At 35.6% G+C, this 23,417-nt stretch overlaps 1 protein-coding gene across 2 annotated transcripts in view; it reads left to right on the top strand.

Moving 5' to 3' along the window:
- LOC133840825 (uncharacterized) overlaps window positions 1-23,417 on the top strand; it is an 86,801-nt gene that overhangs the window by 24,714 nt on the left and 38,670 nt on the right. The window contains exon 1 of one of the 2 annotated variants that reach the window (XM_062272915.1): window positions 3,753-4,462. The exons of the other annotated variant lie outside the window; for it this stretch is intronic. The gene's annotated coding sequence lies outside the window, so the exon portion shown is untranslated. Of the gene's footprint in view, window positions 1-3,752; window positions 4,463-23,417 lie in introns of those variants that run through there. 2 annotated transcript variants of the gene reach the window in all.

Below are 23,417 nucleotides of genomic sequence, written 5' to 3'. Positions count from 1 at the left end.
TTAATCATAATTCTTATGAATCTTATGGTATTCATTTAGATTATTCATTATTTGAATGATTTACAATCTATTTATTATTTATTTTTTGTAATAATTTAAGATATGAAAATATGATTAGCACTCAGCAAATTTTTAAATCTTGATGAAGGGAACTACTTTGTTTTATTAATATTATTCCCCCTTACAATAGTTATTTCAAACTAATAAATTGTTTCGAATCTTCAAGAAGTCTTTCAACAACTCGTTCAGATTACTAAAATTTGAAAATATTAATATATAGAATTAGTTGACACATTTAAGTTGCTTGGTTGATACTCAGCAAAAGGTCACTACGAGGACTCGAATGTTAAAATTGTGCTGACTGTCTGAGCTTTGATTGCTTGTCAGCACACACAGATATAGACAAAGCCATAGACTATACTATATTAGTAGGTAGAGCAGACATCAGCAGAAATCCGCTGCAAAAAAAAGGGGCTGCAAGAGGTAGCAAAACAAACAAAACAAAACAAAACAGAACAGAACAGCAACGACTTGAGCAATAGAAGAAACTGCAATCATTGGGGCAGACGTGGCACCAAAGTTGCAACAAATCTGCAGATGCCTCCAGTAATGCGCCGCTATACAAAAGAAGGCAAACAAAAAGCAAAGAACTGAACTCAACTGAACTGAACTCAACTCAACTCGACTGAACTGAACTGGTCAGGGATTAAGTGCGCTTTCATGTCCATCATTTAGAAAATGCCTGAGATTAGTTGTGTTGATGCGATGTCGAGCGATGTGAGCTAAAGATGGAGCCAAAGATGTGGAGGCAAGTTGCAATTGGGGTTGCCTTTTATCTACAACTGGCTGCAGGATTTGTCATCTATCAGGTGGCAGTTGCCAGTTGCCAGTTGCCAGTTGGAAGTCGTCGTCAGTTTGTCAGTTTGTTGTCTGGCTGCGTTTTTCATACTGTTGCTTCTTGGCTTTGCTGGCCAATTACTTAGCCAGCAGCAAAATACAGGGGGAAACGATGCTGTGTTGCTCGTCTTTAAAGAGTTCGCTGCAAATTAAAATGTGCATATTTTATGAGATTTTCTCTTGATTTTTTTTGTTGCACTCCCCTCGTTCAAGTTGGAAATTCGATTTTGTTGCTTTGGCGAACTTTGCTGTTTGTCATTGAGCTTAAATAGAAAAAGTTTCAAACATAATCACACAGTTCGCTCTCACAGATTCTCTCCTTCTGCGACTGCAGTCCATTTCGCTGACCCCTCAGCCATATAACTCCCTCTGCCACGCCTTCACTCCTCCACTCCCTTTTCCTTTATCGGTTTCTCTATCTTTGTCGACGTCTCTGGCTGTCACTTAGCGTGGCGCTTGTCGTAAATTTCAGTGTAAGCTTTGCTCTCATTATAACTCGGCAACACTTTTGCCTGCTTTAATGAACAGCCTGACGAGCGTACAGTGGGTCAAACAATTATGGTATCGATGTATATCTGTTTTATATTAATTTTTCAAAATTTACTACACTGAATTTAAGTTATGAAGGCAAAGCTTACCATTTCACATTCTATGTGAATCTTTCAGATATTAAAATTTTTTGATTTTTTTATAATAATAACAATTTAATATTTTTCACTGAATTGTTTAGTTTCATTTGCTGAATATAAAGTATACAAATAAATTTATTCAAAGTATGTTTACTCTATCATTTTTATAAGATAAATAATAATTCTCCTGAAATTTTTTTTAAATTTGAATTATTTTCAAATCGAATTGGCTCTAATTGCACAATAAACATTCTCTACACAAATATCTATATTAGCATTATCAGCATTTTATATGACGGATATATTTTCTTTGATGTATTTTTGAGTTTTCATAGAAATTTCGCCTTTTTAAAGACTTCTTCTTCCTTTAACAGACAAGAAGTATTCAACTAAAAGAGTTTTTATTAATATTTTATTTTTCTCAAATCTTTTAAATCTTTCTTAGTTTCATATTTTTTTGTTGCACTATTTCTTATTCACTTTTATGCTTGTTCGGGCTTTTAATATATTTTATTTCAACTTTTTTCAAAATGTTCGCCTGAAAATATATATTTTCGATGGTAGAATTAACTTCGTATTTTTTCATCACAAATCAAATATTACTATCGATAAAAAATTAAAGACAAACGACAAACCCATAAGCTGATGTTGCAGCAATGAAAGAAAGAGTGCTTGTCAATTGCACTTGCTCCACTGTACGTGGGCGTTGTGGGGGCATGGTCGGTGGAGGCATCATCATTATTGCTGCACGTTGCTGCTGCTGCGTTTGCTGTCATCATCATCAAAAACAGGAGCCGAGCATCAACTGCTGCTGTTGCTGTCGCTGATGTTGCTGTTGTCGCTGCTGTCGCTGACGATGCTGTTGCTGCTGTTGAGGCAAGTGTTGGTGCCGTTATTTCGCTTGACTTTATCGCTTGGCAGTTGGCAGGACCTGCCGCTGTGTATCCTGACAGACTCTTCTCCAGAGAGAGAGAGAGGCAGATAGGGAGGGGGATGGTTGGTAATCAGTGTGCTGCGCGACAGCAGCAACAAATGAATCTTGACGGCAGCAAAGCATTCAGCGCTACACATTGTCGACTTTTCTTTCAATTTTACTGCTTGAATTATGCGAGCCGCTGTCAGCATCTGATGATATTGTTGCTCTGATTTCTTTCCTCTTGTCAGTTAATTTATTTATTCAAAACAATACCAAAAAAAAAAAAGAAAAGGGTACTTTTTGGTCAGTTTTCCCTTTTTATGGATTTTGTCGCCGTCTGCTTCTAATTTGTGTAATTAAATTCAACGCTTGTTAATATTTATTTAAATATGTATTTAGGGGCCTTTAATGCCAAACGGAGAGTGAAATTAAGTTTCCTTTGAAAGCCGACGAGCAGCTGCCGAAAGGGATTACTTTGCTGTCCATATCTGAAATTTACAGTTGAGCGCACTTAATGAGCTTTAATGGATTTTATTGCACAACTCGCAAAAAGCGTTATGGAGCTAATTAAACACACAAACTGCCTTCAACTACATCAAAAGCATTTCCTTGAATATTCTGCCAGTTCACATCTTGAATATTTTAACGATTTAGGCGCTCGGTCCTTTGGCAGCTGTCGCCTTGACCATTTTCAAGGCCAGCCTAAAAGTATGCAACAGCCAAGGCCAATGTCACGCGAACAGTTGCACAACTGTTACAACCACTGAACGTTATCAGCTCGCTGCACTTATCGATAACTGCAGCCCTACTCTCATTAGCCTATCGATCTTTACCTTATTACAAAATTAAATTTTATAAAATTAACAAATTCCACTATTGACTATAAAAAACGCATAGTTTGAGTTTTTGTTGTGAAAAAATGGTATGTGCACATTAGTGAGAGCAGCAGAGTGCATTAACAGCACCCAGCAACACTCTCAAATCGTAATGGCTCTCACAGTGTTGCCACCTTTAAGCAAGCTAAACGGCTAAATGCACCAAACTCTTAGGTCAAACGGTAACATTGTTTAGTGCAAAGCAATAATTAAAGTAAAGTTTCTAAGGAATACGTTACTTTTCAGTATTTGAAAAAGATTTTTAACAAATAATACATCCAAATTGTTTGTTTGTAATATTTTCTCATTAGCCGAATTTAAAAAACTGCTAGATTTAGCTTGAAAACAATTGTAGTGACAACACTGCTGGTTGGTCGTGGCCAATTTAACACTGCGCCGTCGCCGTCGCTCACTCTCAGACCACTGGCAGTGCTCAGTTCCAATTGGAAGAACGGGCGAGCAAGACGCGGTGCACGACCAAAGCGTTGTTCAAAATAAAACACAAATAATAATCTTTCGCCTTATTTTTGCGCACAGAAAGTGCAGCAAACGCGTACGCATTAAAAGAAAGCAAGGGCTTATTAAAGTAACGGCATCGCTTGTGCTTGTGGGCGTGTGTAGTGAAAATGGATGAATGAATTGGTGCCAAAACAAAGAAAAAGTCAAAGACAACAGCAAAAGCAAAAGCATTAAGAAGCAGCAGGCAGCAGCAGCAACAGCAACAAAAAAAGCACGTACTTGAGTGTTGCTTGCCTGTGTGCGTGTGTTTGTGTGCGCGTGTGTGCTTCTGTTGTGTGTGAGGTCTTTGCATACGTGTGTGCGTGCTCAGAAATATTGCTTAACCCAGCAAAATAATCATGTAAAATTTTCAAGCAAAAAATAAGTTCACACTAAGCCAGAATAGAGAAAACACGTGAAAATTGTGAAAAACACAGTGGTAAATATATGGTGAAAGTGCATCAGCTGAAGCAGTAGCAGCGAGCGAGAAAATAGCTCGAAAAGAGATACAGTGAAAAGCAAATTTTGCCAGCGTCTTCTCTTTCTCGCTCTCTCTATTTTGCGTTTGCATTTGTGTTTGTTTTCATTTCAACAACAAGAGGTGTTAAGTGGAGCCTGTAACAACAATAACAACAACAGGGAGAAATGTAAGTTGATCAATTTTTTTGTGTAAATATATGTATTTGAATTAAAGACTGCTAAATAATAGCCAAATGTCGTCATCGGCCAATACGTTTGTGTTCGTTGCCAGCTTTATACTCGTTGCGCTTGCAAAACTTTTGTTGTTTGATTTTGTTTTTTTTTATTTGTTGTGTTTCATTTTGTCTCAATGGCCGACGAAGACAAACGCAGTCTCAGCTCTCAGCTGGTTCCAATTGGAGAGCGCGAGCGCGTCGGAGAGAGCCAGCTAGAGATGACAGATGTTGTTACTATATTACCGCAGTCACTGCTAATTGCAATGTGGATGACAGAAATACTGCAAAATTATATTAGTAATGCAAAAAATGAGGCATAATATAATAACAGAAATCCTCGAAAGAACTATATATGTAAAATTAATATGGCTGAGTGTAAATCACTTAAAGTTTAGCAATCACTGTTTCACTTACTTGCGCAGCTCTGTTGAACGTGACTGTGAGAGCGGCTCTGATTCGCTCTCAGAAATAAGCGTCAGCTGTGCTGTTCTGCCCTCTTCGTATTATTGTTGCTGTTGTGGTTGTTATTGCTGTTGCGCGGTTTATTTAGCACGTTTTTTTGAACGAAAATAAAAATAAATAAGCAAAGTGCGAATGGGAGTGAGTGCGACAGTCGTCATGGTGTTTAAATAAAGTCTGTTAATTGACTTTGCATTTGTATCCGTAAAGTTTTTAACAGCAGCGCGCCAAATAAACAGATTGAAAAATAATTTACAATTTCAGTTTTGAAGAATATTCGCAAATAAAAGCAACTCAAGTGTAAATTAAAGTGCACAACATCAATAACAATCAACAAAAATGAAGGTACAAGTTTCGAGCAATTGCAAAAATACAATAAGTTTTCATTATGCTTTTGGTAGCAAAAACACAGCAACAACAACTCACCTTGCTGCTCTTTTTCTCTCTGAGGAGAACAGAGTTGCCAGATTGTTGACAATTGCGCGAAATTAGTTTTGCAACAGCATAAAAATATAATTGTCCATTAATCGAAGCAACATAAAACTGCTGATTCAGCTGCATAAATTGCACATCTGATTTATATGTATATGTACATATGTATAAGTAAATCATTCAGATAGACACAAACATGTATTAATAGTTTCAAATTTGGTGCACGCTACGCTTGGACTTCAGTTGTGTTTAGTTGTCAGTTGTTGACATTGAATTTGAATTGCTTTATAGTGTGTGTACACACTGCAAACAAAAAAAAAAAACGTTAAATGTGTGTATACACACACCGTACGTACATACATATACATACATATATAAAAATACTTGTACATATTGTTTGTTATTTATATATGGATGTTTTTTTAATTACATATTTAATGCTCTTGTTGCCGCTTTTAAGAGCCACTCAAAGTGCAATAAATGCTCATGAACCCCCCCTCTGACCAGTTTGAAATGCTTGCTGACGCCGGTAGTCGGACTAACCTCTTACCTCCTCTTGCCCCCTTCTCCAATTGCACTTGGCTGCCATTGGCGCCAGCCGCGGCTACTGCTCTCTTTAAATATAATTGTTCATGTTAATCAGTTGCTACTATTTTATTTGCTGATTACACTGTGAATTTTACACTTGTGTTATTGAATTTTTGGTTTTGTTGATACACTGAGTTTACTCACGCACCGTACAGCTACATATGTATGTACATACATATATACACAATACATGTATGTATGTACATAAACATTGGCCAGTGTGTACTCATTGTATGTATTTCCTTTTTCCGTATTTCGTTTTTCGTATTCGATGAATCTTCATGTGTCGACAGCTGTGTTTGCGGCGCTCCTCAAATGACCCTCAAGTCATTTCTAAAGATTTTCATTTGGTGTCTACATATAGAAAATCAATTAGAATCGTAATTAATTTGCCAAAGTGTTTTCGGGTATTGCCGGCAAAAACCCCTCCGTAAAGATGTTTTGTTTAGTGCACGATGAGATTTCATTATAAATCCTAAATGATAAATATTCAAATTCGATAAAACTGTTTGTCTTAATACAAAAATCGATTAATAAATTCATAGAATAATGGATTGAGTCAGTTGCGGACTGCTCTAATTGATATTAGTTAGCTATCAGGTATTATTTGAATATTGTTTATTGCTTTATTATAAATTTCTATAAATATTTTGAATGAGTTTAACATTGAAATACAGCAATCTCTTTTCGAAGCATATTATTTATCCGGTGCTATATATTCTCCCGAAACTTTTTTGTTTTATTTATTCCTTTTTAATCATCATTATAAATCATTTATTTTACTCATTCTTTTTACATGTGTTTTTTCGATTTTAAATATTAATAGACATTAGCATATTGATTGATTGATTGGAGACAGACAATTTCAATTAGTTTTATGTCGACAATTTAATCTGATTGAGTCCAAATTATAGGTTCTACGAACCACTGTCTAAGGTCAATCACATGTGTCATACTGGTAATCAGATAAACCCCTTAATTGTAATTGGAAATGACCAGCATACAAAGCACAGCTCGTAATTGCAATAAAAATAAAAATATAAATGAAATTGAAAGGGCCTAAGTACCGACACGACCTGCCATAATACGAGAATTAAATAAAATCACAGCGAAAAAACTTGAAAAACCTCTGGCAATTAACTGTTGACTAGTTGAAAATAGGGTAAAATCGCTTAATTGAGTGGAATTTTCTGCGTAAAGATTTTCTAATTAATCTTTTGTTTATCAGTATATTAAATACATTTTTATTAGTGTTTTTATTAGTGTTGCACAACTCTTTTAGATGACTTCTTTATCATAATCACCGCTGCTAAGGTCGAATTAGCCATAAAGCAGCTGCTGAAGCCGGCAAAATAGACGTTGGTGTGTGTGAACAATGTGTACATATGGAAATGTGCAAAATAAATATGTTGACAGTAAAGCTGTGTGTACACACATAATCTAAAATGGCGACGCGACTTTGTTTATATTTGAACGCTAAAAATAAAGCTGGGAGCAAACTAATCTCTAGGGAGCATATTTGACTCCATGGAAAGAACAGAGTGACACGAGTTCAACGATAATTTAATTTGTACAGCAACTTAAAAAATTGGTAATAAAAATTGCTAAGTCAACGGCGACAGAATAATGCTTCATAAGAAAGTCAAAAAATGGAAGTCAGTCAGTCAGTCAGCCGGTTAGTCAATCGGCAATTTTCTTGCAATAGGAAAGAGAGACAGAGCTGTAGAGACCAAGAGCGAGAGAGAGAGGGAGATGGCATGCGTCTGGCTTTTTTGTAAAAGCAAAAAAGATAAAACAAAACAAAAAAAAAAAAAATCGACGACGAAGACAAAAATTATAAATTTTAACCTCAAAGTTGTTGTCTATTTGTATTTGTTGCTTATTTTTCGGCTTAATGGTCATGCAAGTTGTTGTTTTCATTATTGTTGCTGCTATTGTTGTTGTTGTTACTGCTGCTGCCTTGTGGCCGTCTCAACGTTTGTACGTCAGCTTCAACAAACGGGTTTTCGACCGAGTAAACAGCAAAAAAGCAAAAAAACAAAAACAACAGAAACTGAAGAAATATAAAAGCCGCATGGCGTTGCCAATCGGTTTTTAGACATTGCGTTGCCGCAAGCCCTGCACCACCCTGTACACCCCCAACAGCACCCTGTGCGCTGAGCCTCAAGAGCCTAGTCGAGAGGAAGTTGGCACATAAACTATTTACAGCTGTTTCTTCTTTTTATTTTATACTTAGTATTTGCTTATTTTTTTGTGTTTGGGTTTTTTAAGCAACTGTTGCTAGTATTTGCTATTTGCTATTTGCTTTTAACTTTTTGCTGTAATTTATTTGTTTTTTCTCTCAACGTTTTCCCACTTGCTTCTTGGGCTGTTGCTACGTTTTAATCAATGCGAAAATGAATGCATGAGAGAGACACAGAGAGAGATAGAGAGAGAGAAAACGTAGATTATATTATTATTTATTTGTCGTATTTACCGTTTGCGTTTATTTATTGTTCTGCCATTAGCGCATGGAGAATTTAAATTTCTAATTATTTTCATTAAAAAATAATATGTTATTGCAAATATATTCAATTGTGAGTACGATCGTTTTATTCTCTCGATCGAATTTTGTTGTGGGCGTTCCGAGAACACCTTTTTAAAAACGTAATAATATTGTATAAGTTCTATTGGTTTAAGGAATTAACTCTTTTTTTGTTAACGATTTGTTTGTTTGTTAATATTGTTGTTTCATCACACTTAAGCTCAATATTTATTGCGTCGATCTTAAATATATAGGTATATATATATTTCTAGATATATGCAGTTAAGAGACTTGAATTAATATTTATAAATGTCTTTTATACTGCCAATTATAACAATAATGTTAACTCATCTAGGCAACTGTCCAAACAAGCTTGGCAAACTGTGTATTGGCCCAGTTCAGAAGCTGTTTAACGAGCTGCCAACTAAAGATGAATTAAAAAAACACTGAAGCCAACATAAGGAAAATTGTGCAAGAACTTGAAAACCATGAAAATGAATCGTTTGTTGGTTTCTTTTGATCTCAATTAGCGAAGTCGTTGCTAGAATCTTAATGTTTAATATGAACTTGCAGTTGAGTTCCTTATTGTTGTCAGCAGTTTCTCAAACATTTAATCAAATGCAAAGGCAAGTGCAATTAAATGTAATTGAGCTTAGGAGGCAAATTGATAGGCACTTAAAGTCGCGAAACTGTTTATATTTAGTATAAATTAATGTCGAATCAGATTGCTCGCTGTGCTCAAACAACAAACCGTGTTATCGCTGGTCAACAAGGTTGTTTTACTTCTCTTCCAATAATAATAATAATACATACTAATAATGATAATAATAAAAAAAATATACTATATATAGTTTTCGACTTGCAATAAAGTTTTGTGCAGAGATAAACAAGATATGAATAATAAGGTGTTATTCCTTAAGTTCTTATCGCTGTACAGATAATGTATCTTATCAATGTATCTGTATCTACAGCTGTAGTTGTGGCTGGTATATCATTAAGGCAATTGCTGCTAGTCGAACTGAGGCCAAATGTGACCCTGTTACCGAAAGTCGTCTTGGCCATATTTCCAAACACACACACACACACACACACGTACACACACAGTTTTTCTCTGCAATTGCCTCCACTTTGGGGCGTTCTTCCTCGTACCTCTCTGTGCTTTCATTTATCATCATATTTCTTGCATTTACCGCACATTTCACCAACAGCAGCAGCAGCAGCAGCAGCAGTTGTTGTCGTCGTTTGCTGACCGTTTTTTGGTGTCACTTACGAGTTTTTCTGGTTGTTGTTGCTGCTGCTGCTTGTGGTCGGCAGTCGACCCACTTTTGGCAACTGCCAAACCATTTCTCATTTCTCGTAGCAGGCTCAGGCACAAATTCAAACAAATGCATTTTACAGCTCTCTCGACCAACTTTAGTTGGCCCAAAACTGCATATACAGCTGCTGGCCATATGTGTCTGTCGCTGTGTGTGTGTGTCTGTGTGTGTTTGTGTCTCGTATCTGTTACGGCTAAAGAAAGCCGCTCGTTCGTTTGCCATTCGCCACTCGCCATTCGCTCTTGGCACTTGGCTTTCACTCGAATCACGTTTTTGCCTCCCAGCCTCAGCCTGTCTCCTGCTTTTCCAAACAACCCACAGCTGTCAGCCTCTTACTACCAGCCACTCCTCTCTCACCTACCCCCCCGCCCTGCTTGAGGCCTCTCCTGGCCCATTACTCTTAATGTTCGGGTAGGTATGAACTTTATTGCATCGCATGCCATTATACAGATGCTGTAAATATTTTTCGTAGCGGTCATAAGTACGCGTTGAGTATATGACAGATACAAAGAAACTCACACACACACACACACACAGCACACACACATAGGACACACTCACCCACACATTCAGCTATACACTCCTCTATTAACAGTAAATGCTTTTTCGCCCCAAACAGAAAATTCCATTCCACGAGTTATTTCATCTCTTGCTGCATTCTAGTTTTTTCCTCTTCTGTTTTGTTTTGACTTTATGGAATGTACATCATCATATGATTGCCACGCCCCCATCCAGTTTCGCCTTTGTCATGTCATGCTCGTGATTTCATTTATTGGATTTGAAATTCATTTTCATTAAAATCAACTTGTGACTGTTAAATAAGTGGCAATTGCTTGATTAGATTTTCAGTTTCATTTCCATTCCGATTCCAATTGCGATTGCGATTGCGATTCTCATTCTCCTTCTCATTCTTATTCCCATTCCCATTGCCTCAGGCAGTTGTGCTTAATGTATAAAATGCAAAATATTCTGATCAAAAACATAAATATTTTATTCATTATTTCTTCTTTTCGATTATATAAAACGAGTTGCCAACACGCGAACGCGAGGCTTTGCCTTTGCCTCAGAATCCAACTAAATCACAGTCCCACTCAAATGCTTTGATGTATTCCTGATCCCGAGTTCTCTACAAAGTAGCATTTACATACGTCGAGCAAATGTTTAATCTACACTTTCATTAAGTGTTTTGCAATACAATATTTCAATCAATGCAGAAATAGGCACTCTCCGCTTACTGTCTAGATTTATGGCATTCATATTATTGAAATGCGTCACGCTGAACGTGTTTTCTACTTTGTGCTGAAACAGGAAAGCTCAGCTTGATCTCTGAGGCAGGCATATTTAATTAGGTAAATGCTTGTTCTATCTATTTATACTTAACCCGAAATATATTAAGAATTTAGCTAAAAAGTTTGTTATACTAAAATTGTATATTTCTATTTTTAAAGGTTTTGTTTGTATATAGTATATTAAAATCAGCGCATTAATCAAAAGCACAAAACTTTTTTTGGTCATGGATTTTTCTTTCTTTTTGATGTGAACACACAAGTTTTCAAACTTCATATGAAAAGGTATATTAAAATTAATATTAAATTAAATTAAATTATGATTCTTATTTTACTACAAATTGAATGAGTAACTTTCAAAAGCGCTTCTATGAAATTATCTATAATATTTTGTTTCTTTGCTATCAATTTTTTCTGATAGCACTTGTCTTTTTTTATAATATTATATTTAGTATATAAATTCATGATGATATTTTCTACGTATTTATACGTTCTGAGTAATTCTCTGTAAATAGGTTATTAGGTTCGCAACAGCTGGGCGAGAACAGAGCTCGTGAATAATAAAAATAGTAAATAATAAATGCGAAACAATATTTATTTAAAATAAGTTAAAGTGCACTCTCGACTTGTGTCGAGTGAATCATGTAGTATGTAAAGTATTCAAATTAAATGTCTGTTTGTGTATTTAAATTTCCCATTTTCAATTTGCATTTCTTGTTTTTTCTCGATTTATCTGTAAATCGATTGTAAAGCTGCATTTGCGTTTAATTTGATTTGAATATTGTTTAGTTATTTGCAGATTGTTGTTTTTTTCCCATCTCGTTTGTGTTTTTTCTTTTGCTTTTCAATTATTTGTTTCATGTGTTTTTCATACTAAGCCAACCCTCTGTGGAATTTTCATGGTACCGAAATGATTGCATGCGGTAAAAAGTGCCCATTAAATGCTTTCCAGCCACTGCAAATTACAATAAATGTGCAAAATCAACATTTGTTTATGGACTTTACAAGTTTTTGCGGTCGATTTTTGTTTTTATTTGCATTTCGGTTTTGTGTTATTTTGTTTTCGATTTTCACATTTCTTTTTTTTTCTTTGTGGGGGCGTTGAATGGTTTTTAATATATAATAATAATCATGCGCAAGTTAAAACAGTGTGCAAAAAATATTATTATTAAATTTGCATGCAGTAAAATGCAAAATAAACTTTCCATTTAGACCGCAAAAAGTGTTCAGCATCAAATATTCCACAGGAAAATTAACAGAGTAAAACTTTTAATGATCGCAATTAAAAATGTTAACAATTAATGGGCACAAGGCTAATATTGGTTATTACACTCAACAATAGCACATAAATCGTTTAATCTATAAAATATATTGTTAACAATATGGATCTATGGGAGTTCCCTGACTTTAACTTTATCGCTGTTTGTTTTCATCATTCTACTTAGATTACATTTTATTTTTGGGTCAAAGTCAAGGTGTGATATTTATACTTTGTCTTTGTATGTCAGTCTCTTTTTTGTATAGTTGCTTGTTCACAGTTGTTTAATATAATATTGAACAAAGAGTTCGTTTCTTTGTTGTATTGTTATTTTTAATATTAATTACGCTTTTTATAGCTACTCTTCAGAGTTATTGTTTCCCATACTTCATTGTTTTTTTTGCTGCTCCTTACTCTACTTAATTTAGTAACTTTATGATATGGAAATCTTCTGAACTAATAGGTTAAATTACTCGAAACAAATTGAGTAAATTGTTAAATTTTATTGGGTAATTTTTTAATATATATATATATTGCTTGGGCATTTCCTGTCTGTAATGCGTCATATTTGAAGAAGAAAAAGTTGTGTGAAAATGTTGTTAGCAATTTGTTAAGCAATTGCTCTTAATGCTTTTCCATTGACCTGTCCAGATCAATTTCGATGGCTGCAAAAGTTTATCTACGCTGAAATACATGAAGTTTTGTCTAGTGCCCGCTTCGGCCCGCATCTTGTGGCTTATCCATGACCATGACAAAGCATCGATGGCAAACTAAAGTTCCTTTTTAGCAAACTTGACATGAGAACCCTTAAATCAATTTGCGGCTATGGAAACAAGCGTCTCAGCTCTTAGCTCCTGGCAACTTTGACGGCTCTCAACGTTATTCAATTGCAGCGCAAAGTTTTTCAGCAAGAGGCTGGCAACAAAAATTGTTCCATTAATTGCTGAGCACAATGGAGCTGAGTGCGTCCGTCTCCCCCCCCTCTCCCGAAAAGCCAAGACAGGCGCCACAACAAGGCGTGGCAGGGGCAGAGACTGAGGAAGGGGGCTGGAACATTGTCGCCGCGTTCGCTGCACTTATAAATATGCAATTATGTGCTCGAGTCGAACAACATTGTGCTTGACGCTGCAGGCAGCGTAATAGTGTTGAGAACACGAGGGGGGAAGTTGGGGGAAGAAGCGTTGGCATTAACAAATCTTGTTACACAAAAGCTCTTTAAATATTTAATGATGCGCGGCATAAAGTGCAAGGCAGCCTGAAGTTTATTAGGCAGCCGATAAGAGAGTGGGAGTGAAAGAGATGGAGTAGTAAAAAGAGATAGAGAAAGAGCAGGAAAAGGAGCGAAAATGAGAGAGCTGCCTGCAGCGTGTGGACTGCAACTAATTAAACTACAAGACACACTTACAGCCCAACGCCCACTCGCCACGCTCTCTCTTTCACTCTACCACTCTCTCTTTCTCTCGTGCGCCACCGCAGACGTTGCCAAGTTTTAACGCGCTTATCTGAAGGCTCCATTTGCTGCATCCTTTTCGGCCAGCTGAAGTTACAGCTGCCTCGGTCGCTGCCTCTGCCTCTTCCTCTGCTGCCGTGTGTTGCCGCTGTTTGCTTAACAAGTTTGCCCATAAAGTTGGCAACTCTGGCACATGGCATATACACACTTCTAGTGTAAACGCCCCCATGTAAACGCCACAGACGTTGACTTAAGTCCAAAGTCGTGTTGGCGAAACTTTTCCACCCCCCCCAAAAAGATGAAACGATAACTGTGAACTATTTTTGCAGCATTCGCATTAAATTGCATACAATAACTGATTATATATTTCTGATTAGTAATTTATTACATTCGATTACAACATATTTATACAAAAATGACATAAGTGTGTAGTTTATTATAGTTGATTTACATTTTTAATGTTTGCACGTGTGAACCAAAGGTCTCAGCTTCTTTTTTTGCAGTCTCAGCTTGTCAATTAATTGTTCTTAATTATGCGCATTTATTAATAACAAAAAAGCCAGGAGAAAGACAGAGAGAGAAGAGATAAGAGACATTGTAGTTTGATTAAGTTGTTGGATTGTTGAATTGCCGGAATACGCCCATTAAAACGATCTCAATTGCTGTGACAACACACAACTCTATCGATGGCAATTTATTGATGTAATAATATTCTTTAGTGCTATAAACATTTTGAGCGGTATCTTTAAGTCGCTTACGCTTAGTTTATTCTACATGTTATTGCTACATTTTGTTGTCTTACTCTCTTGCCATAAAGCATTCTTTTTCACTCTTTCGCTCTTTGACTTTTTTGCGCTCTCTTTCGTGCGCTGTTTCTTGAGTGAATGCAATGAAGCGCAGCTAACAAAAGCGTTTTTGTATTCTACGCTTTTGTTTGTCTGCACGTGAGTGACTGCTGCCACTTCACTCCCCACCGCACTCACCCCTTTGTAGTCTGTTGTATTGGGGATCTGGGTGAATGCACTCTGCTGTTGTTGTTGCTGTTATTGTTGTTGTTGCGGTGTTGATGTAAAGGACCGCAACCTAAGGCTGACGCAACCCTCTCGCAACGTCAGCGTCGTGCTTTGTCTTATGAATGTGCGCAGGTGGTGGCAACCCTATCGCCCTTCTCTTTATTCTTCCTTGTTATGCGCTCATAAAAATGTATAAACTTAATAACCCGTTGGCAAAATGAGGGGCATCTTTATAACAACAACATTTTTGGAGCGGTTGTGGGGGGCGTTGGTCGAGTTGCAACCACAGCTGACCTTCCGGCTTTTGTTTGCGCTAAAATGTAAACGTTTATCGCTGTCGGCCTTTTTCGCATTTTCGCAATACGCAAAAGACGCAAGCAGCAATTTGTGCCCCAATCAACCGGAACTGTAACGATTTTTGCTTTTTTTTTTGTGGCATAATTACTCGACGTCGCAACGTGCCACACAAAATGCCATAAATATTTTAGTGTCTACCACTCGTAAAAGTAATCTAAAATATATGAAAACAAAGACAATGTACGTGGCGCGAGATAAATGCACGACGCGTAGATACGCTATAGGAAGTCTGATTATATACCAACGATAGCTGGGAAAGTTTTCTTACATTAGTGATTAGATATGGTGAATATGATAAACGAAGGGAATTGATTGTATAATGAGGAGGATACTATGTGGTGTGCTCTGAAAGAGTTAATTCAACACTTTTTCTAATGAATTTATTTTGTCCATTTTGATAAGTTGATTTTAAATAGTTTATATATATAATATATTATATTTGTTATACTTATAAAATATATATTCGTATATATATAGTCTAATTAAATTCAGTCTACAAATACTATTTTTTTTCTTATTAAAGACATTTCTTTTTAAGAGGTAATTCATCCTATCAGAAAGTATAGTTTTGTTTACAAACTACCCAATTGATGCGCACACTACTTACAGGGTATAGTTTGCCCACAATCTCTTACTGTTATTGCCTGACTCGACTGTTTGCTGACCCCAATGCACCGCACCTTTCCGCCCATGGCAAGTTGGGCGCTATTCAGTTCCATTTGCCTTTACAAATCTGTTGACACTTTTGAGGTGCTGCGCAAAAACTTCAGTGCCTACCCCACCCATTGCTGCGCCTTGTGCCCCTCCTCTCTCCTCTCACCTCTATAATGCGCTGCTGGCAATAAAAATACAAATAAATAAATAATAAAAATTTAAATTGTCGTGAGCTGAAATTTGCATATGAAATGATGAAAAATGCAAAAAATGCTGATGTTTGGTTTCGATGTGTGTGCGAGTGTTTGTGTGCGTGTGTGTATGTGTGTGTGTGTGTATGTGTGTGTGTGTGTGTGTGTGTGTGTGTTGATACGCAATTGCCAGAAATTACTGAATTACAATAAGTGAGAACGGCATGAAAACAAAGGCGAAAACGCGTGGTCGGAATGCCTAATTGCAGCTGAACAATAACGCGCATACGCCGCGTTATCCATTTGTCCGTTGTGTTGGCCAACACAACAGTTTTTCTTTTGTTTGCGCGCTTTTCGATTCCCAAAGCAACAGCAGGAAAATCGCCAACGGCGAGCTAAAAATTAATAACTAATTGTTCCAATAATTCAACGACTTTTTAAATGCTCTGCACTTATCAGAAATTTCATAGATTCTTTTAAAAAATATCATAATAAGCATTACTTTAGGAAGAGCATCATATTGAGCTTTGACCCTCCCTTTATGTTAATATTAATTATTCCGAAGTGCTTTGGCATACACAAATGAAGAGCAATTATCATTAGAATTTGATGACACAAATAATGTTTCACTTATTGAGTTTAGTATTCGTAATAACATAACCACAAACATTATGATTAATATTAGCATTCTCATTAGCATTGTTTCGACATTGAATACTTATCTAAACATTCTAAAAATTATTCTCTTTAGGATTATTACTGAAGTACTTTTTCTACAATTGTTTTCTATTTTTAGTGATACTATCATTACTATTGGAATTATCATTATTAATACAAGCATTTTCCCAAGCATTCACATATTTTTTACCAAGTCTCTTTTTATTTTCATTGAAATTATCATTTACATTTGGATTATTATTATTATATGCAATTTCCCAAGTATTCTCATATTTTTACTACAACTTTTTTCATTGAAATTAGCATTATTTCATTGGCAATAGCATTATTATTATGCACAAACCGAGGGAAGGGGACTTTATTGTATTGCCCTCAGACAATCGTTGGTCTGGGGCAAGTACTATACAACTTTCACGAGTTTCACTGTGATCAGTGCTGCGTTCACAAATGCCTTTCTCCTTGGTCGCTTCGCTTCGATGGATGCACTTGACTTCGTCGACTTGGGAGAGACACGCAATGCCGCCGATAAAGATCCCAGATACATTTTTATTGACCTTTCAAGTGTTCGGCTGGGTTGACTGCACTGCGTACAACAAAGAAATCATGTGAAAAGCGGCGAGAAAGACATTAATTTTCTTTTTACATTTTTACAAATGCTCGTCATATAATTATCCGCCAACACAACACAACAAAAGACAACACAGCGAGAAAACACAGCAATGAAGCCAGCCACAATAATTAACCCAATTAAATTGCCAGTTTTATGCTGTGTTTACATTTAATCAGAGTTTTTCATGTTTCATGTTTAATTTTTTAATTTTTTCGCTTTTCAATTCTCAGTTTCCTGTTTCACTTTTCATGTTTGTTTGTTACTTTAGCTTGTTTTCTTTACATATATATTTATTTTTGTTTTAATTTTGTTTGTGTTTTCTACGGTGTGGGGAAAGGTTAAAGGGGTGGGAGAGAAGACCTGAGAGAGAGTGAGAAAGAGAGAGAAAGGAATGCAAAATCAAAGCTAATTAACTGCATTGCATTTCCGCTGAGAATTTTAATTAAAAAAAACAAGATATGCCGGCGATTTACCAACGTGACAAATACCCTACAAATAAATAATATAAAAATATTCTAAATATATGATTAGTAAATCTGTTATTATTTAAGCTTTAATGACAAATTATACAAGCTCAAGTCTGCAGAGTATCAGAATATCGATGCAAAAAAAAAAAAAGTGTTGAGATACATTTGTATCTGTGACTAGTATTCTGAATCTGCATCAGATTGAAGCTGGTTCATTTGTACATTTCAATTATTATTATTATTGCAAAAGCCCCTGACAGTGAACTTGTCTGCGGTTGATTTTCATTTGGTGTGTGCCATTTTTCAGAGCTTTAGCTTTTGTTTTCATTGTGTTGAGTCAAATTTATGCCACAGACTTGGGGCACCGAAGCGTTTCAAATAGCCACCGAAGGTTGCAACATTGCATAATCACTGTCTATGTCTGTTTTTCGCTTATTTTTATGTATTGGTGTTTATCTGTGTGACCGACAACTCACAATCGAGCGTCTAGACCATTCTCATCGTACACATAAATAGCAAAGATAAATATTTGTGCAGACTCATGCTCAAGCTGGAAACTGGTTTCACAAAAATATCTAATTTGGCACATTTGCTCAATGTTTTAGCGATCTTATCTGATTGCTGATAACTGATTTGAGTGATAAACAAAACAAAGGAAACTCTTTAAGATTTAGCACATTCGATACACAAGTGTGTGTAATTAAAAATACCAAAAAAACTGAATCATGGTCACTATCTCAAATTAACGTTGATTAACAGCAACTGATGCGTAAATGTCGACACTTGACAATATACATATATGAAATGAGTCAGCTACAGGTATAATTTATGTCTCGCTATTTGTTTTTAATTTAATCACAGTTTCTGATAGAGTTTGTTGATCGTGCAGTAATTTTGATTCTGGAAAATTCTTATCAACTTTGAATAATTTTGTTGCTGATCTGCGAAAGGTGAAAATATGAATTTCAAATGAAGCATTTGTTTTGCTTTTTAAGTTGATAATCAAACTGAATATTTATAGACGAATCTCATGGCAAATGCTAAGCTGTCGTTAAAAAATAATTTATAATTAATAACGTACCAATTCAGCAAATCGTATGATTGCGCTTTAAAGTTTAATTGTTGTCAGAGACAGCGAGTGAGTTTTTTCAGAGCTGCTGTGAATAATGATTCACACTCAAATGAATCAAATGCATTAATCTTCATAACTATTCGAATATTATAAATTCAATGGCCACATTCAGCTCCGACTAAGTAGAAGCTTTACAATAACTCAATCAGTTGCCAATCGATGCATAAAATCAAAATCACAAAAAATACAAAAAAAAATGATATTGTGAAAAAATTGCATTGAAAATTCAATGAATGTCTATGACGCAATTTTCGCACTCAATTTGGAATCAGTTTATGCTGCCTCCAATTTAACGATAGTCGTATAGATATTGGTTTATATATCTGCTATATAGTATATAGTTGATTATACATAGATAGACGTTGTTCCCAAGTGCAATGTTTTGCGTGCCTGCAATTGCAAATCGAAAACTGTTTTGGAGTGAATGCAATTGTTGCGTCAGTGTGAATATGAGTGCGAGTACTCAATGTATTGGAAAATGGGACTCGTCAATTATTAGTTTTCGTTAGCCGTATTTATTGGAACTTGGTCAAAGCTAAAAACATTTATTTAATGACTTTTCGTGAGGCCTTAAACAAGGCTATCGCTTTTTTATGTGAGATGTCTGTAAACAAAACAAAACAAAGTGTGGGTAAAAATAAAGGGTATCAACGTGTTGAGTTACAGCTCAGTCGGTTTATAATCCATTAACAGCTCGCTATTAATTTATTTGTGAGTTTTCTCCCACATGTTTACGATTAGTTTTGGTTTTTTTCGCTACGGCAAAAACCAAATTAAATTTACAACTACACAAATATTTAGCCCAACTTTAATTAGAGTCGAAAATGTAATAAAAAAGTAAGAAAGATACAGTTGAGTGTGCTCGAATATGAGAAACCCGCTACACATTTTGAATATAGTAAAATGGGGCGGTATTATTTTTAAAATTGCCATACCATCATACCGCAAAAGTACTAAAATGTGCCAGATTGTCAGCCAAAGAGACTAACACACGTAGTAATTATCATTTTTCCGCTGTTGACGCTGATCACGATTATAGTTATATACTTAATAGGGCCGGAAATGCTTCCTTCCAAGTGTTGCCCTTAGGCTAGCGGGTATAAAAAGTGCATTGAAAATGCTTAGTGTAGGGAAACGCCTTCAATGATTACGATCGCATTATTAGATATAAGTTTATGGTGTATTTCAATGCAATTGTATATAATATACAATAAATCAGAGGGTCAGGTGCAATCAGTCGAGAACATTTGTGATTGCTTGCACAACTTGAGGAATTGTTAATCAAGTGCTCTACTTGGTCTTGTCTTGTCGCCGATTCACATCAGCATCAATCAAAGCTGTGCCAAGTTGCTATTTGCTGTTCCAGTTGAACTGATAAGACATGACACCTTGTTATTGCACGCCCACATAACGCCTCTTCCGTGTGCTCCTCCGGCTTTTGAACCAACAAATTGCAAATTGTCGTTGGTTGACTCGACTCAAGACTCAAGTCGTGTCGAGTTGAGTTGAGTTGAGTCGAAATGACTTCCTCGCGTTCTCGTAATTCAATTAAATGCGACGTGAACTGACTGATAAATCATATTGTTATTACAGAAGCTTTGCAATCAGCTTTTGCCTTATACCGTCCGTGTATACGGTATATACTTAAGTATACGGTATATACTATACATTACTTATCGTATACTAGTGCACACTGCACTCGATAGTTCACTAATTAGACTTTGTGTTGTGTTTGGGTCAGAACCGGTTTTATGTTGGTTCAGAGTGTCTTAGGTCGCCAAGCGTTTGAGCAAGTCAAGCATATTTGATTTGAATTGACGGTGTGGAAGCTTAATAGAGGATTAGTTGAACAATCGGTTAGAACTGGAATGCAAAATGTGCGGGTGATAATGTGGCTCTGTCTACGCAGTATTAAAATATGTGAGATATTATTCTGAAGTTTAATAAATGCATATATGAATATGAATAAACTGAATGTATTGAAAAGCTCTACTAGGAAATTCAGTTAAATTCGATTATTAACGAATTTCATATAATAAAATAACACTTTAAAGTACTAGTGATCAACGCTTTTAAGAAATTAAATATGAAAGTAAAGTAATTTTTATAAAATATAAAAGAATTACAATTTAATTTAAATGTGTTGACTTTTAAATATTATAAAAAATTTTATAGCTCTCTTGTGAAATTAAATTATACAATGACGAAGCAGATGTAGATATAGATTTTCAAATGTGTAATCTAATTAAATAACTGATAATTTCTATACTGGCAAATAATTTTGGTTATTTTTTCCCTAGAGAAATAAAATTATAATTGATAAGCTGACGAACTAAATATTTGATTGAATTTATAGAAAATAAAATGAAACTATTGCTGCATTCTACGAATGCTGCTCAATTTTGTTGCGTTTGCATGTTGATTACATATTATTCTTTTCAAATCAATTTAGTTGATTGCATAGGACTGATGCAAATCTAATAATCATAAAATATTGCAAATTGCTGACTGATCATACATATTGTTATTCAATTGCCAATACTTACATATACCATAAATGGCAGCTTTAACTCTATTGCAAATTCAATTAATAAAATGCATTTTCTTTTTGCTTTCTCTCGTTGCAGGTACGTGAACTTTATCAGACTCTTATTAATGCGCTCGTATCATGTGAATCATGTGAATAATATCAGGCTTGTATTTGAGTATTTACCTTATAATTATCTGCACAAACTGAATGGCATTGTGTGTCAGGCATTGCATGCTTATGCTCACTGTCTGATGAAATAGGTTTACAGTAATGCCGAGAAACAATGCCTCCATTGTTAAGCTTTGCTTGCTGGCAAAACAATGCAAAATACCATAATTGATATTTTATCGCATCGCCGGCACAAAAAAAAAGTATTAATTACTACAAAGGATCATTTGTGTGTGTGGGCCGTAGCTTTAATTAAATTATAATCACATATAGTGATAGAGAAAATGGATTTGCCGTTTAAGCGCAAACTTCAGACAAGAGAGGCTTTAAACTGAAACCTTTATTGTTTTATTCACAAATTGAATTACTTATTTGTTTGGATGGGCAAACATTTGTTCAAAATTCTGCACGCAAAATGCCTTCACATTCAGCAAAATGTAACAATTTGACTAAAATCTGTTAGCATAGTCAACACACACTCACACACACACACACGCTCAGGACTTGTGTGTCCTTTGGTCAGCCTTGGACCACACCTCTTGTGGCTTTTGCACTGGAATCCCTTGTGTTGCTCTTCAAAAAGGGGGACACAACAAATGCTCTCATGCAGCAAAGACAAATTTCAGCAGATATTTTTAATGCCAGGGGTGGTTCTTAAAGTTGACAAGAGGTCGACAAATTTACACGCTTTCAGTGTTTTGTGTTAAACACTTTAAAAGCGTTGTTGAAAAGTGGGTGTGTTTTTGATGTGGTATTTAAGATATGGTTAAGTGCAGTTTTGACCCGCTTTTTACGAAATTAGCTTTGCTTAAAGCCGTGGCCAGCTTTGGGTTAACAGACCAGTTTAAAACCTATTTTCAGTGTTTTATTGATCAATCATACAAAAAATTCAGTTTGCTTTTATTGTGCATGCTCTGAAGGCATTTTAAAAATTTTTTATACCCATTACCCATACCGTAGAAGGGTATTATAATTTTGCAGTTGTATGTTGATATACCAAATATAGTATTCGGTTTATTTAAATTTTTTTTCTATATTTATTTTTGGTAAAGTTGAATAAATATATTTGGCATATTTAAATATTTGCCGGTATATTTATTTGGTATTTTTATTTATCGATATACCAAATATAGCATTTGGTGTATTTAAGTATGTTTAGGATATACTTATTTGGTATAGTAGCATATTTAATTAGTATATTTCGTTATTTTCCAGTATATTTATTTGTATTTGTTGTGGATTAATATGGAATTTGGTATATTGAAGTATTTTTAGTGTATTTGCTAGGTATATTTCGTTTTTTACTTCTATTTAGGAATAGGTATCAGGTATCTAGAAATCTAGAACATTCGACGGTAAACCTATTCATAACTCAACTAGTAACTTTCTAGGCAAACCTCGGGGCTCCAAACATAAGTATAATAGCCGTGCAGATGCAAATGCATGTAGTATGCATACATATGCGACTGAGATACGAGAGTCAAGCTCGGGCTGTGGCAAATATGTATCCTGTGTGTGCAGCTTGCAACATCAAGTGTTCTGCGAACTTGTTCCCTGTGTCCATGACTTTTGTTTGCCTTGCTGTCAATATTTTGTAATGGCATGTGCCAAATTATGGTGTGTGTATGTACTGTGTGTGTGTGTGTGTGTGTGTGTGTGCGATGCTTGTGGTATGTGCAATGCGAGTGTGTGTGTGCAACAGTTTGTAGCTGACATGCGGGCAACGTTGTTCTGACCGCCTTTGTTTGCTTATCACTCTGGTTGGCCAACTGCAGTCTTGTTGTTTATTTGCAA

This window comes from Drosophila sulfurigaster, chromosome 3 (assembly GCF_023558435.1).
Source record: "Drosophila sulfurigaster albostrigata strain 15112-1811.04 chromosome 3, ASM2355843v2, whole genome shotgun sequence".
NCBI lineage: Eukaryota > Metazoa > Arthropoda > Insecta > Diptera > Drosophilidae > Drosophila > Drosophila sulfurigaster.
This window is presented reverse-complemented; position numbering and strand designations above follow the sequence as displayed.